Source organism: Haliotis rubra, unplaced genomic scaffold, assembly GCF_003918875.1.
Source record: "Haliotis rubra isolate DU_JTF1 unplaced genomic scaffold, ASM391887v1 Scf715, whole genome shotgun sequence".
Taxonomy (NCBI): Eukaryota; Metazoa; Mollusca; class Gastropoda; order Lepetellida; family Haliotidae; genus Haliotis; species Haliotis rubra.
This window is the reverse complement of record NW_025767430.1, coordinates 420,713-433,339: the sequence shown is the minus strand read 5'-3', so window position 1 is coordinate 433,339 and position 12,627 is coordinate 420,713. Positions and strand designations below refer to the sequence as shown.

At 41.1% G+C, this 12,627-nt stretch overlaps 1 protein-coding gene across 1 annotated transcript in view; it reads right to left on the bottom strand.

Annotated features, from left to right (window-relative positions):
• Nucleotides 1-12,627, bottom strand: part of LOC124259260 (beta-1,3-galactosyltransferase 5-like) — a 49,462-nt gene that overhangs the window by 23,478 nt on the left and 13,357 nt on the right. The gene's annotated exons all lie outside the window — the stretch shown is intronic.

The following is a 12,627-nucleotide window of genomic DNA, read 5'->3' as shown; positions in this document are numbered from 1 at the left end:
ATCCTCGCTATATTCTGGTGAAATGTCTCTAAATCAGTGTGATTGCATGGAAATCGTTAAGGAAACCCACAAGTAACGGTGGGGCAGGAATAGGTCCTATCAGTAAAGCATTTGATAAAGTTTGGCATGAAGGTTTGATTTATAAAGTAGAAAAAATAGGGATTTCATGTTCTTTACTGAAATGGTTCAAGAGTTATTTGCAAGACAGAAAACAACAAGTTGTTATAAATGGATTTCGATCTGATTTCCTCAGTGCTAATGCAGGTGTACCACAAGGCTCCGTTTTGGGTCCACTATAATTCCTGATATACATTTAAGACTTAGTTGTTAACATTGATAGTAATATCCGTTTATTCGCTGATGACACATCCCTTATATTTTGCTAAAATACCCGATGTTACTGCTACTTACCTCAATAATGACTCAGAAAAATGTTTTAATTGGGCTAGACATTGGAATGTCGTTTTCAATCCTAACAAAACTGAAAGCATATTATTTTCACGCAAACAACCACCCACTAGACTTCCTGATCTTCACATGATTAATATCATTAAAGTAGTTTCTCATCATAAACATATTGGTTTAACATTGCAAAGTAACTGTAATTGGAATGAGCACATTAGTGACATAATCAAGAAAGTATCCCGATGATCAACTGCTTGAGGTCCTTGAAATATAGATTATCACGTAAGAGCCTAGACACTATATACAAACAGTTTATTCTTCCTCTCTTTGACTACTGTTCTCACATCTGGGACAATTGCAGTAAAAAACAAAGCAATTCCCTTGAAAATCACAAAATGGCAACTGCACGCTAAGACATTCGGGACAAATTCGCAATAACTATTGCAGATCTACACTCTATGCTAGATCTCCTATACCAGATGTAATCAGACAATGGAACCATCTGTCACAATCAACAAGCTCTGTTAATAATCAGTCTGATTTCAAACGTTTAATATCTACTCGTAAAGGTGCCTCGTTTTTCTTTGATATCAATATTGGTAATAGACAATGTAAAGTAATCGATGCGCGCCTCAGACTCGGGTGTAGTGATTTAAATTCCCATAAGTTCGATAGACACATCTCGTCAAACCGGGCCTGCCCTTGCGGTCACCCGAGACAATATTCATTACTTCTTCACCTGTCCGTTGTATAATGACTTCCGTTTGTCAATGTACTTTTATCAACATGGATACGACATACATTTGGTATTATATGGTACTTTTTATCTAGACCCTGCACCTAACAAAATATGATATCCTCTGTTCACCATTTCATCCAGTTTTCAAAAAGATGACTTAAGAAATCATTCATAAAGTTCAACAATTAAATACCATATTTTACTCAACGAGCAAACGTGTACCAACACATTCTATTACTTTATTGGCAATTGATTGTTGTAAATAGCTTCCGTAAATATGAACATGTTCGGGAGAGGCATTACTATAGCCCACTAAGCTTGTTTGCCAATCCCTTTTCTCGTTCTTGAAATAAAATATGCTTAAAACAAATGTCCAAGGATTTATACAATGTAACTATATTGTAATACATTATACAAACAAGTATAGGGGGAGTGCCTCTCTCTAGGGAAGTGCTCTCATCCTGCTATGGGGGAGGGTTATAAATATTGAGGGGAGTGCTCTCATACTGCTATGGGGGAGGGTTATGAATATTGAGGGGAGTGCTCTCATCCTGCTATGGGGAGAGTTATGAATAATGATTTGGGAGTTGTCATCCTGCAATGGGAGAGTTAGGAATACTGAGTGGAGTGTTCTGTTCCCCAGACGAAGTCACTGTGGAGTGGGTTTAGTCCAGGGAAGTGATCTGGCCCTCCAACACAAGCAGTGAACGGTTGCAACTTCTTCAAAATGGGCGATAGCAGCAGGCATTATTGACAAAGAACACAAAATCTTGTGGTGACCACGGGCAGCTAACAAAATATTATCTCCTCTGTTCACCATTTCATCCAGTTTTCAAAAAGATGACTTAAGAAATCATTCATTAAGTTCAACAATTAAATACCATATTTTATTCAACGAGCAAAAGTGTGGTACCAACACATTCTATTACCTTTTGGCAATTGATTTGTTGTAAATAGCTTCCATAAATATGAACATGTTCGGGAGAGGCATTACTATTGCCCACTGAGCTTGTTTGCCAATCCCTTTCTTTCTCTTGAAATAAAATATGCTTAAAACAAATGTCCTAGGATTTATACAATATAACTATATTGTAATACATTATACAAACAAGTATAGGGGGAGTGCCTCTCTCTAGGGAAGTGCTCTCATCCTGCTATGGGGGAGGGTTATAAATATTGAGGGGAGTGCTCTCATACTGCTATGGGGGAGGGTTATGAATATTGAGGGGAGTGCTCTCATCCTGCTATGGGGGAGAGTTATGAATATTGAGGGGAGTGCTCTCATACTGCTATGGGGGAAGGTTATGAATATTGAGGGGAGTGCTCTCATACTGCTATGGGGGAGGGTTATGAATATTGAGGGGAGTGCTCTCATACTGCTATGGGGGAGAGTTATGAATAATGATTTGGGAGTTGTCATCCTGCAATGGGGAGAGTTAGGAATACTGAGTGGAGTGTTCTGTTCCCCAGACGAAGTCACTGTGGAGTGGGTTTAGTCCAGGGAAGTGATCTGGCCCTCCAAAACAAGCAGTGCAACTTCTTCAAAATGGGCGATAGCAGCAGGCATTATTGACAAAGAACTCAAATCTTGTGGTAAGACAATTAAAAGCTACGGCTACACATTTTCTGTCATGTTTGACTTGCTTGTAACGTACGAATGGTGGTGTATGTAATGAAAAGAGTGTCCAGTTGTCGCTATAAAAACGGTGTCTTATTTTCACACCTAGCACCAATTATACAGAAAGAATGTCCTATTTCCACATTAAAGTGTTATTTACGCAGAACGAGTGTCCTATTTTCACAGTTGTTTCCCACTACAATTCCTTGCTGATACTAGACGGTTGGCCCCGATGACAGAAGGTACAAGTAGGCTACCTCACCGTTTCCATTGTAACTGTAGATGAAGGTATCTGCTTACCTGTATATACGCCACGTGTTCAAGTTCACACCCCGGGTTGACAACCAGCTTACCACGACAAGTGCTTCGTGTGTGTTATGGGCTAACTTTGCGTTAAATTGTCGCTCAGCTCTGAACAGGAAACATTCCTTTAACTGTTTGTTACTGGCTATAACCCACCATTACCTTTTTTAAAAATCTTGCAATCTGATTGGCCAGTCACCACCATGCAGAGATCAATACACTTGGGCTGGTGCACCCCAGGGTAAGGTAACCTCTACATTTATCTCATATTGCAGGACATATGCGTGCGTGTCAACCAATCACAGTGGCAGTTAGAAGAAGTAGATGGTGGAGAGTCCATATAGCGTGCTGTCCCACCACAAGTGTACACTGGGTAGAGGCACTCTTGGAAATAGATACCGTTCCTCAATACAATACATAGTCTCATTCAGATGGATGTATACAATGTTTTAAAAATAGAAAGATTAGTCATTTCTTTCATTTCATTTCAGACAGTTCGTTACACGTCAATGGTCAATGTGTCAGAGAAGGAACTACTCTGAAAACGAGTTCAACATGACGTCGGAGCTACACAAGATGTCAAGAAGGCCGAAAACGTTTACCACTGTGGTGAAACCAACAGACAGACTTATAACATCTATAATTACTATAATCACCCATGCCTATCCAGCCGAAATCTATGAGTGAGTGAGTGAGTGAGGGGATTAACGCCGCTGTCAGCAGTGTTTCAGTTACACCACGACGTGTCACTCTGGTCACTGTATTCCCTGGCATAACGATGGGCACTTGGATCACCATGGAAACCACGGGTACAGATGGGTCCAGGTAACCAGTACGTGTAGGAAAGGGACGATCTTGGGGCCATCAAAGTGGACCAAATGTGTGATCGGGACCTGATGATGTGGATCACTCCATCAACAGTGGACCAAATGTGTGATGCTATCCGCCGGTGTGGATCACTCCTTCAACAGTGGTCCAAATGTGTGATCGGGACCTGATGATGTGGATCACTCCATCAACAGTGGACCAAATGTGTGATGCTATCCGCCGGTGTGGATCACTCCTTCAACAGTGGTCCAAATGTGTGATCGGGACCTGATGGTGTGGATCACTCCATCAACAGTGGACCAAATGTGTGATGTTATCCGCCGGTGTGGATCACTCCTTCAACAGTGGTCCAAATGTGTGATCGGGACCTGATGATGTGGATCACTCCATCAACAGTGGACCAAATGTGTGATGTTATCCGCCGGTGTGGATCACTCCTTCAACAGTGGTCCAAATGTGTGATCGGGACCTGATGATGTGGATCACTCCATCAACAGTGGACCAAATGTGTGATGTTATCCGCCGGTGTGGATCACTCCTTCAACAGTGGACCAAATGTGTGATCGGGACCCGATGATGTGGATCACTCCTTCAACAGTGGACCAAATGTGTGATGTTATCCGCCGGTGTGGATCACTCCATCAACAGTGGACCAAATGTGTGATCGGGACCCGATGATGTGGATCACTCCTTCAACAGTGGACCAAATGTGTGATGTTATCCGCCGGTGTGGATCACTCCATCAACAGTGGACCAAATGTATGATCGGGACCCGATGATGTGGATCACTCCATCAACAGTGGACCAAATGTGTGATGTTATCCGCCGGTGTGGATCACTCCTTCAACAGTGGACCAAATGTGTGATCGGGACCCGATGATGTGGATCACTCTTCCAACAGTGGACCAAATGTGTGATGTTATCCGCCGGTGTGGATCACCCATCAACAGTGGACCAAATGTATGATCGGGACCCGATGATGTGGATCACTCCTTCAACAGTGGACCAAATGTGTGACGCTATCCGCCGGTGTGGATCACTCCATCAACAGTGGACCAAATGTATGATCGGGACCCGATGATGTGGATCACTCCTAAAACAGTGGACCAAATGTGTGACGCTATCCGCCGGTGTGGATCACTCCTTCAAGAGTTGACCAAATGTGTGATCGGGACCCGATTGTGTGGATCACTCCTTCAACAGTGGATCAAATGTGTGATGCTATCCGCCGGTGTGGATCAACAACTAGCGGGCATCGGTTATGTTCAAATCGACATGATACAGCAGTAAACAACTTTCCCTGTGCACCAAGTGGGATGGGTGACAAACCCGGCGCGGGGTGTTGTTGCACATACATTTCACCTGTCTCACACAGCCAATGGTTTTATGTCTCCTGTAATGTTTGCACTGGTCAGGGGCTACCTGGCAGCAATGGGTTTATGTCTCCTGTAATGTTTGCACTGGTCTGGGGCTACCTGGCAGCAATGGGTTTATGTCTCCTGTAATGTTTGCACTGGTCAGGGGCTACATGGCAACAATGGGTTTATGTCTCCTGTAATGTTTGCACTGGTCAGGGGCTACCTGGCAGCAATGGGTTTATGTCTCCTGTAATGTTTGCACTGGTCAGGGGCTACATGGCAACAATGGGTTTATGTCTCCTGTAATGTTTGCACTGGTCAGGGGCTACCTGGCAACAATGGGTTTATGTCTCCTGCAATGTTTGCACTGGTCAGGGGCTACCTGGCAGCAATGGGTTTATGTCTCCAGTAATGTTTGCACTGGTCAGGGGCTACCTGGCAGCAATGGGTTTATGTCTCCTGTAATGTTTGCACTGGTCAGGGGCTACCTGGCAGCAATGGGTTTATGTCTCCTGTAATGTTTGAACTGGTCAGGGGCTACATGGCAACAATGGGTTTATGTCTCCTGTAATGTTTGCACTGGTCAGGGGCTACATGGCTGCAATGGGTTACTATACGCAGGAACATGACGCATTTGACACTCACGTCATTTGGAATAATTGTGAAGGGGGGACTGGGGTAGATGGGTAAGGGGGAATTCTTTTTAGTTTGTTTGATCAAGGTTACAACATCCAAGGCCTCAGTAAAGCTTTTAAGAAGTTCTATGGTAGACATGTGGAGGAAATTTTCAAATTCGATGTGTCGGTGACAAAAGTGATGTCCGATGCAATTCCCTACTTTGACTTGTACCATACGTTCCCGAATTATTTCAGGTGAACAATTGACTAGACTTAGCATATGTTTATGACGGGTGCCACCGGTGGGGCAGGGAACGCTCACCCTTTTGCGAACATTTGGTATTATCACTATTTCATAGCGATTCATAAACCAAAGCATGGTGACAATCACTTGATTGTCTGGTTCAGGCCAAATTTATTTACAAACAACATCGTACAGCTGTAATACTGCTGAAACAAATATGTGCTCATGATATAGTAACAACTGTGCAATCGAGATTCTAATTGACGTGGAAAGGGTTTTGTCGCTTCTATTGTGCCAGGCACACAGTGACATGCAGGCAGGATGAACATGGCCATGCGGTGATAGCGTCGTGACACACAAGACTCGTCTAGCGATACACCGACCGCACGAACATCGGAATGGAAGCACATTGATATGCAAGCACATTGGAATACAAGTACATGTACATTGGAATGCAAGCACATTGGTATGCAAGCACATTGGTATGCAAGTACATTGATATGCAAGTACATTGATATGCAAGCACATTGGAATGCAAGTACATGTACATTGGAATGCAAGCACATTGGAATACAAGTACATTGATATGCAAGCACATTGGTATGGAAGTACATTGGTATGCAGGCACATTGGAATACATGTACATGTACATTAATATGCAAGCACATTGGAATACAAGTACATGTACATTGGAATGCAAGCATATTGGAATACAAGCACATTGATATGCAAGCACATTGGAATGCAAGTACATTGATATGCAAGCACATTGAAATACAAGTACATATACATTGGAATGCAAGCATATTGGAATGCAAGCACATTGATATGCAAGCACATTGGAATGCAAGCACATTGGAATACAAGTACATTGATATGCAAGCACATTGGTATGGAAGTACATTGGTATGCAGGCACATTGGAATACATGTACATGTACATTAATATGCAAGCACATTGGAATACAAGTACATGTACATTGTAATGCAAGCACATTGGTATGCAAGTGCATTGATATGCAAGCACATTGGTATGCAAGCACATTGGAATACAAGTACATGTACATTGGAATGCAAGCACATTGGAATGCAAGCACATTGATATGCAAGCAAATTGGAATACAAATACATGTACATTGGAATGCAAGCACATTGGAATACAAGTACATTGATATGCAAGCACATTGGAATGCATGTACATGTACATTGATATGCAAGCACATTGGAATACAAGTACATGTACATTGGAATGCAAGCACATTGGAATGCAAGCACATTGGAATGCAAGCACATTGATATGCAAGCACATTGGAATGCAAGCACATTGGAATACAAGTACATGTACATTGGAATGCAAGCACATTGGTATGCAAGTACATTGGTATGCAAGTACATTGATATGCAAGTACATTGGTATGCAAGCACATTGGTATGCAAGCACATTGAAATGCATGTACATGTACATTGATATGCAAGCACATTGGAATACAAGTACATGTACATTGGAATGCAAGCACATTGATATGCAAGCACATTGGAATGAAAGCACATTGATATGCAAGCACATTGGAATACAAGTACATGTACATTGGAATGCAAGCACATTGGTATGCAAGTACATTGATATGCAAGCACATTGATATGCAAGCACATTGGAATGCATGTACATGTACATTGATATGCAAGAACATTGGAATACAAGTACATGTACATTGGAATGCAAGCACATTGATATGCAAGCACATTGGAATGCAAGCACATTGGAATACAAGTACATTGGAATGCAAGCACATTGGAATGCAAGCACATTGATATGCAAGTACATTGATATGCAAGCACATTGGAATGCAAGTACATGTGCATTGGAATGCAAGTACATGTACATTGGAATGCAAGCACATTGGAATACAAGTACATGTACATTGGAATGCAAGCACATTGGTATGCAGGTACATTGGAATGCATGTACATGTACATTGATATGCAAGAACATTGGAATACAAGTACATGTACATTGGAATGCAAGCACATTGGAATGCAAGCACATTGATATGCAAGCACATTGGAATGCAAGCACATTGGAATGCAAGCACATTGATATGCAAGCACATTGGAATACAAGAACATGTACATAGGAATGCAAGCACTTTGATATGCAAATACATTGATATGCAAGCACATTGGAATGCAAGCACATTGGAATAAAAGTACATGTACATTGGTCTGGAAGTACATGGTTCATTGGAATGCATGCACATTGGAATGCAAGCACATTGGAATGCAAGCACATTGGAATGCAAGCACATTGATATGCAAGTACATTGGAATGCATGATGCAAGTACATTGAATACAAGTACATTGGAATGCAAGCACATTGATGCCAATGCAAGTACATTGGAATGCATTGAAATGGTACATTGGAATGCAAGCACATTGGTATGCAAGCACATTGATATGCAAGTACATTGGAATGCAAGCATTGGAATGATATGCAAGCACATTGGAATGCGAAATGCAAAGCACATTGGAATACAAGCACATGTGGGAATGCAAGCACGATGAATATGCAAGTACATTGATATGCAAGTACATTGGAATACACATGCAAGCACATTGGAATGCAAGCACATTGGAATGCATGTAATGCATTGCAATAGCATTGGAATGCAAGCACATTGGAATGCAAGCACATTGATATGCAAATTGCATTGGAATGCAAGCACATTGGAATGCAAGCACATTGGAATACATTTTGAATGCAAGCACATTGGAATGCAAGCACATTGGAATATGCAAGCACATTTCGAGATACAAGCATTTTTGAATGCAAGCACATTGATATGCAAGCACATTGAATGCAAGCACATTGAAATGCAAGCACATTGGAATACAAGTACATATGCAAGCAAGCATTGGAATACAAGTACATGTACATTGGAATGCAAGCACATTGGAATACAAGCACATGTACATTGGAATGCAAGCACATTGATATGCAAGCACATTGGAATGCAAGCACATTGGAATACAAGTACATGTAATTGCAAGCAAGCACATTGGTAATGCAAGTACATTGATGTTGGACATTGGAATGCAAGCACATTGGAATGCAAGCACATTGGAATGCATGTACATGAATAATTGTACATGTGCATTGGAATGCAAGTACATTGAAATGCAAGGAATACAAGTACATTGGAATGCAAGCACATTGAATGCAGGTTGCATGCACATTGGAATGCAAGCACATTGGAATGCAAGCACATTGGAATGCAAGTACATGTACATTGATATGCAAGAACATTGGAATACAAGTACATGCAAGCACATTGAAATACAAGCACATTGAATGCAAGCACATTGAATGCAAGCACATTGGAATACAAGTTGGATGCAAGTACATTGGAGATGCATGCAAGCACAAGCACATTGGAATTTTGGAATGCAAGACACATTGGAGCACATTGGAATGCAAGTACACATTGGAATGCAAGCACATTGGTATTGAATTTGAATGCAAGCACATTGGAATGCAAGCACATTGGAATGCAAGCACATTACATTGGAATGCAAGCACATTGGAATGGGCAAGCACATTGGATGCAAGCATTGGAATGCACACATTGGATGCAAGCACATTGGAATGCAAGCAAGTACATTGGTATGCAAGCACATTGGAATGCAAGTACATTGAATACATTGGAATGCAAGCACATTTATGTACATTGGAATGCAAGCACATTGGATACATAGCAATGTACATTGGAATACAAGCACATTGAATGCATGCACATGTACATTGGAATGCAAGCACATTGATATGCAAAAGCACATTGATATGCAAGCACATTGGAATGCAAGCACATTGATATGCAAGTACATTGACATGCACATTGAATACAAGTACACATTGGAATGCAAGCACATTGAATGCATGCACATTGGAATGCACATTGTACATTGGAATGCAAGCACATTGGAATGCAGAGTACATGTACATTGGAATGCAAGCACATTGGTATGCAAGCACATTGGAATGCATGTACATGTACATTGAATGCAAGCACACATTGAATGCAAGTACATTGTACATTGGAAGTACAAGCACATTGGAATGCAAGCACATTGGAATGCAACATTGGAATGCAAGCACATTGACATTGGAATGCAAGCACATTGGAATGCAAGCACATTGGAATGCAAGCACACATTGGAATACAAGTACATGTACATTTGGAATGCAAGCACATTGGAATGCAAGCATTGATATGCAAGCACATTGGAATGCAAGCACATTGGATGCAAGCACACACATTGGAATGCAAGCACATTGATATGCAAGCACATTGAATGCAAGCACATTGGAATACAAGTACATTGAATGCAAGCACATTGGAATACAAGCACATGCATGCACATTGGAATGCAAATGCACATTGGAATGCAAGCACATTGATATGCAAGCACATTGGAATGCAAGCACATTGGAATACAAGTACATGTGCATTGGAATGCAAGCACATTGAAACACATTGATATGCAAGTACATTGGAATGCAAGCACATTGGAATGCAAGCACATGTACATTGGAATGCAAGCACATTGGAATGCAAGCACATTGGAATGCAAATGTACATTGGAATGCAAGCACATTGGAATGCAAGCACATTGGAATGCAAGTACATGTACATTGGAATGCAAGCACATTGGAATACAAGTACATGTACATATGCAAGCACATTGGAATGCAAGCACATTGGAATGCAAGCACATTGGAATGCAAGCACATTGGAATGCAAGCACATTGGAATGCAAGCACATTGAAATGCAAGCATGTACATTGGAATGCAAGCACATTGGAATACAAGTACATGTACATTGGAATGCAAGCACATTGGAATGCACACACATTGATATGCAAGTACATTGGAATGCAAGCACATTGGAATGCAAGCACATTGGAATGCATGTACATTGGAATACATTGAATGCAAGCACATTGGAATGCAAGCACATTGGTAATGCAATTGCACATTGGAATGCAAGTACATTGAATACAAGCACATGTACATTGGAATGCAAGCACATTGGAATGCATGTACATGTAAGTACATTGAATGCAAGCACATTGTGCAAGCACATTGGTGCAAGCACATTGATATGCAAGTACATGCACATTGGATATGCAAGCACATTGGAATACAAGTACATGCATTGGAATGCAAGCACATTGGAATGCAAGTACATGTACATTGGAATGCAAGCACATTGGAATGCAAGCACATTGAATGCAAGCACATTGGTATGCAAGTACATTGATATGCAAGCACATTGGAATACATGTACAGCACATTGGAATGCAAGCACATTGGAATGCATGTACATGTACATTGGAATGCAAGCACATTGGAATACAAGTACATGTACATTGGAATGCAAGCACATTGGAATGCAAGCACATTGATATGCAAGCACATTGGAATGCAAGCACATTGGAATACAAGTACATGTACATTGGAATGCAAGCACATTGGAATGCAAGCACATTGATATGCAAGTACATTGATATGCAAGCACATTGGAATACAAGTACATGTACATCGGAATGCAAGCACATTGGAATGCAAGCACATTGATATGCAAGCACATTGAATGCAAGCACATTGGAATACAAGCACATTGATATGCAAGTACATTGATATGCAAGCACATTGGAATACAAGTACATGTACATTGGAATGCAAGCACATTGGAATGCAAGCACATTGATATGCAAGCACATTGGAATGCAAGCACATTGGAATACAAGCACATTGGAATGCAAGCACATTGGAATGCAAGTACATTGATATGCAAGTACATTGGAATGCAAGCACATTGGAATGCACATGTACATGGAATGCAAGCACATTGGAATGCAAGCACATTGGAATGCAGTACATGTACATTGGAATGCAAGCACATTGGAATGCAAGCACATTGGAATACATGTACATGTACAAGGAATGCAACATTGAATGCAAGCACATTGGAATGCAAGCACATTGTACATTGGAATGCAAGCACATTGGAATGCAAGCACATTGGAATGCAAGCACATTGATATGCAAGCACATGCAAGCACATTGAATGCAAGCACATTGGAATGCAAGTACATGTACATACAAGCACATTGGAATACAAGCACATTGGTATGCAAGTACATTGGAATACATGTACATGTACATTGGAATGCAAGCACATTGGAATACAAGTACATGTACATTGGAATGCAAGCACATTGATATGCGAGCACATTTGAATGCAAGCACATTGGAATACAAGTACATGTACATTGAATGCAAGCACATTGGAATGCAAGCACATTGATATGTAAGCACATTGATATGCAAGCACATTGGAATGCAAGTACATGTACATTGGAATGCAAGCACATTGGAATGCAAGCACATTGATATGCAAGCACATTGGAATGCAAGCACATTGGAATGCAAGCACATTGGAATGCAAGCACA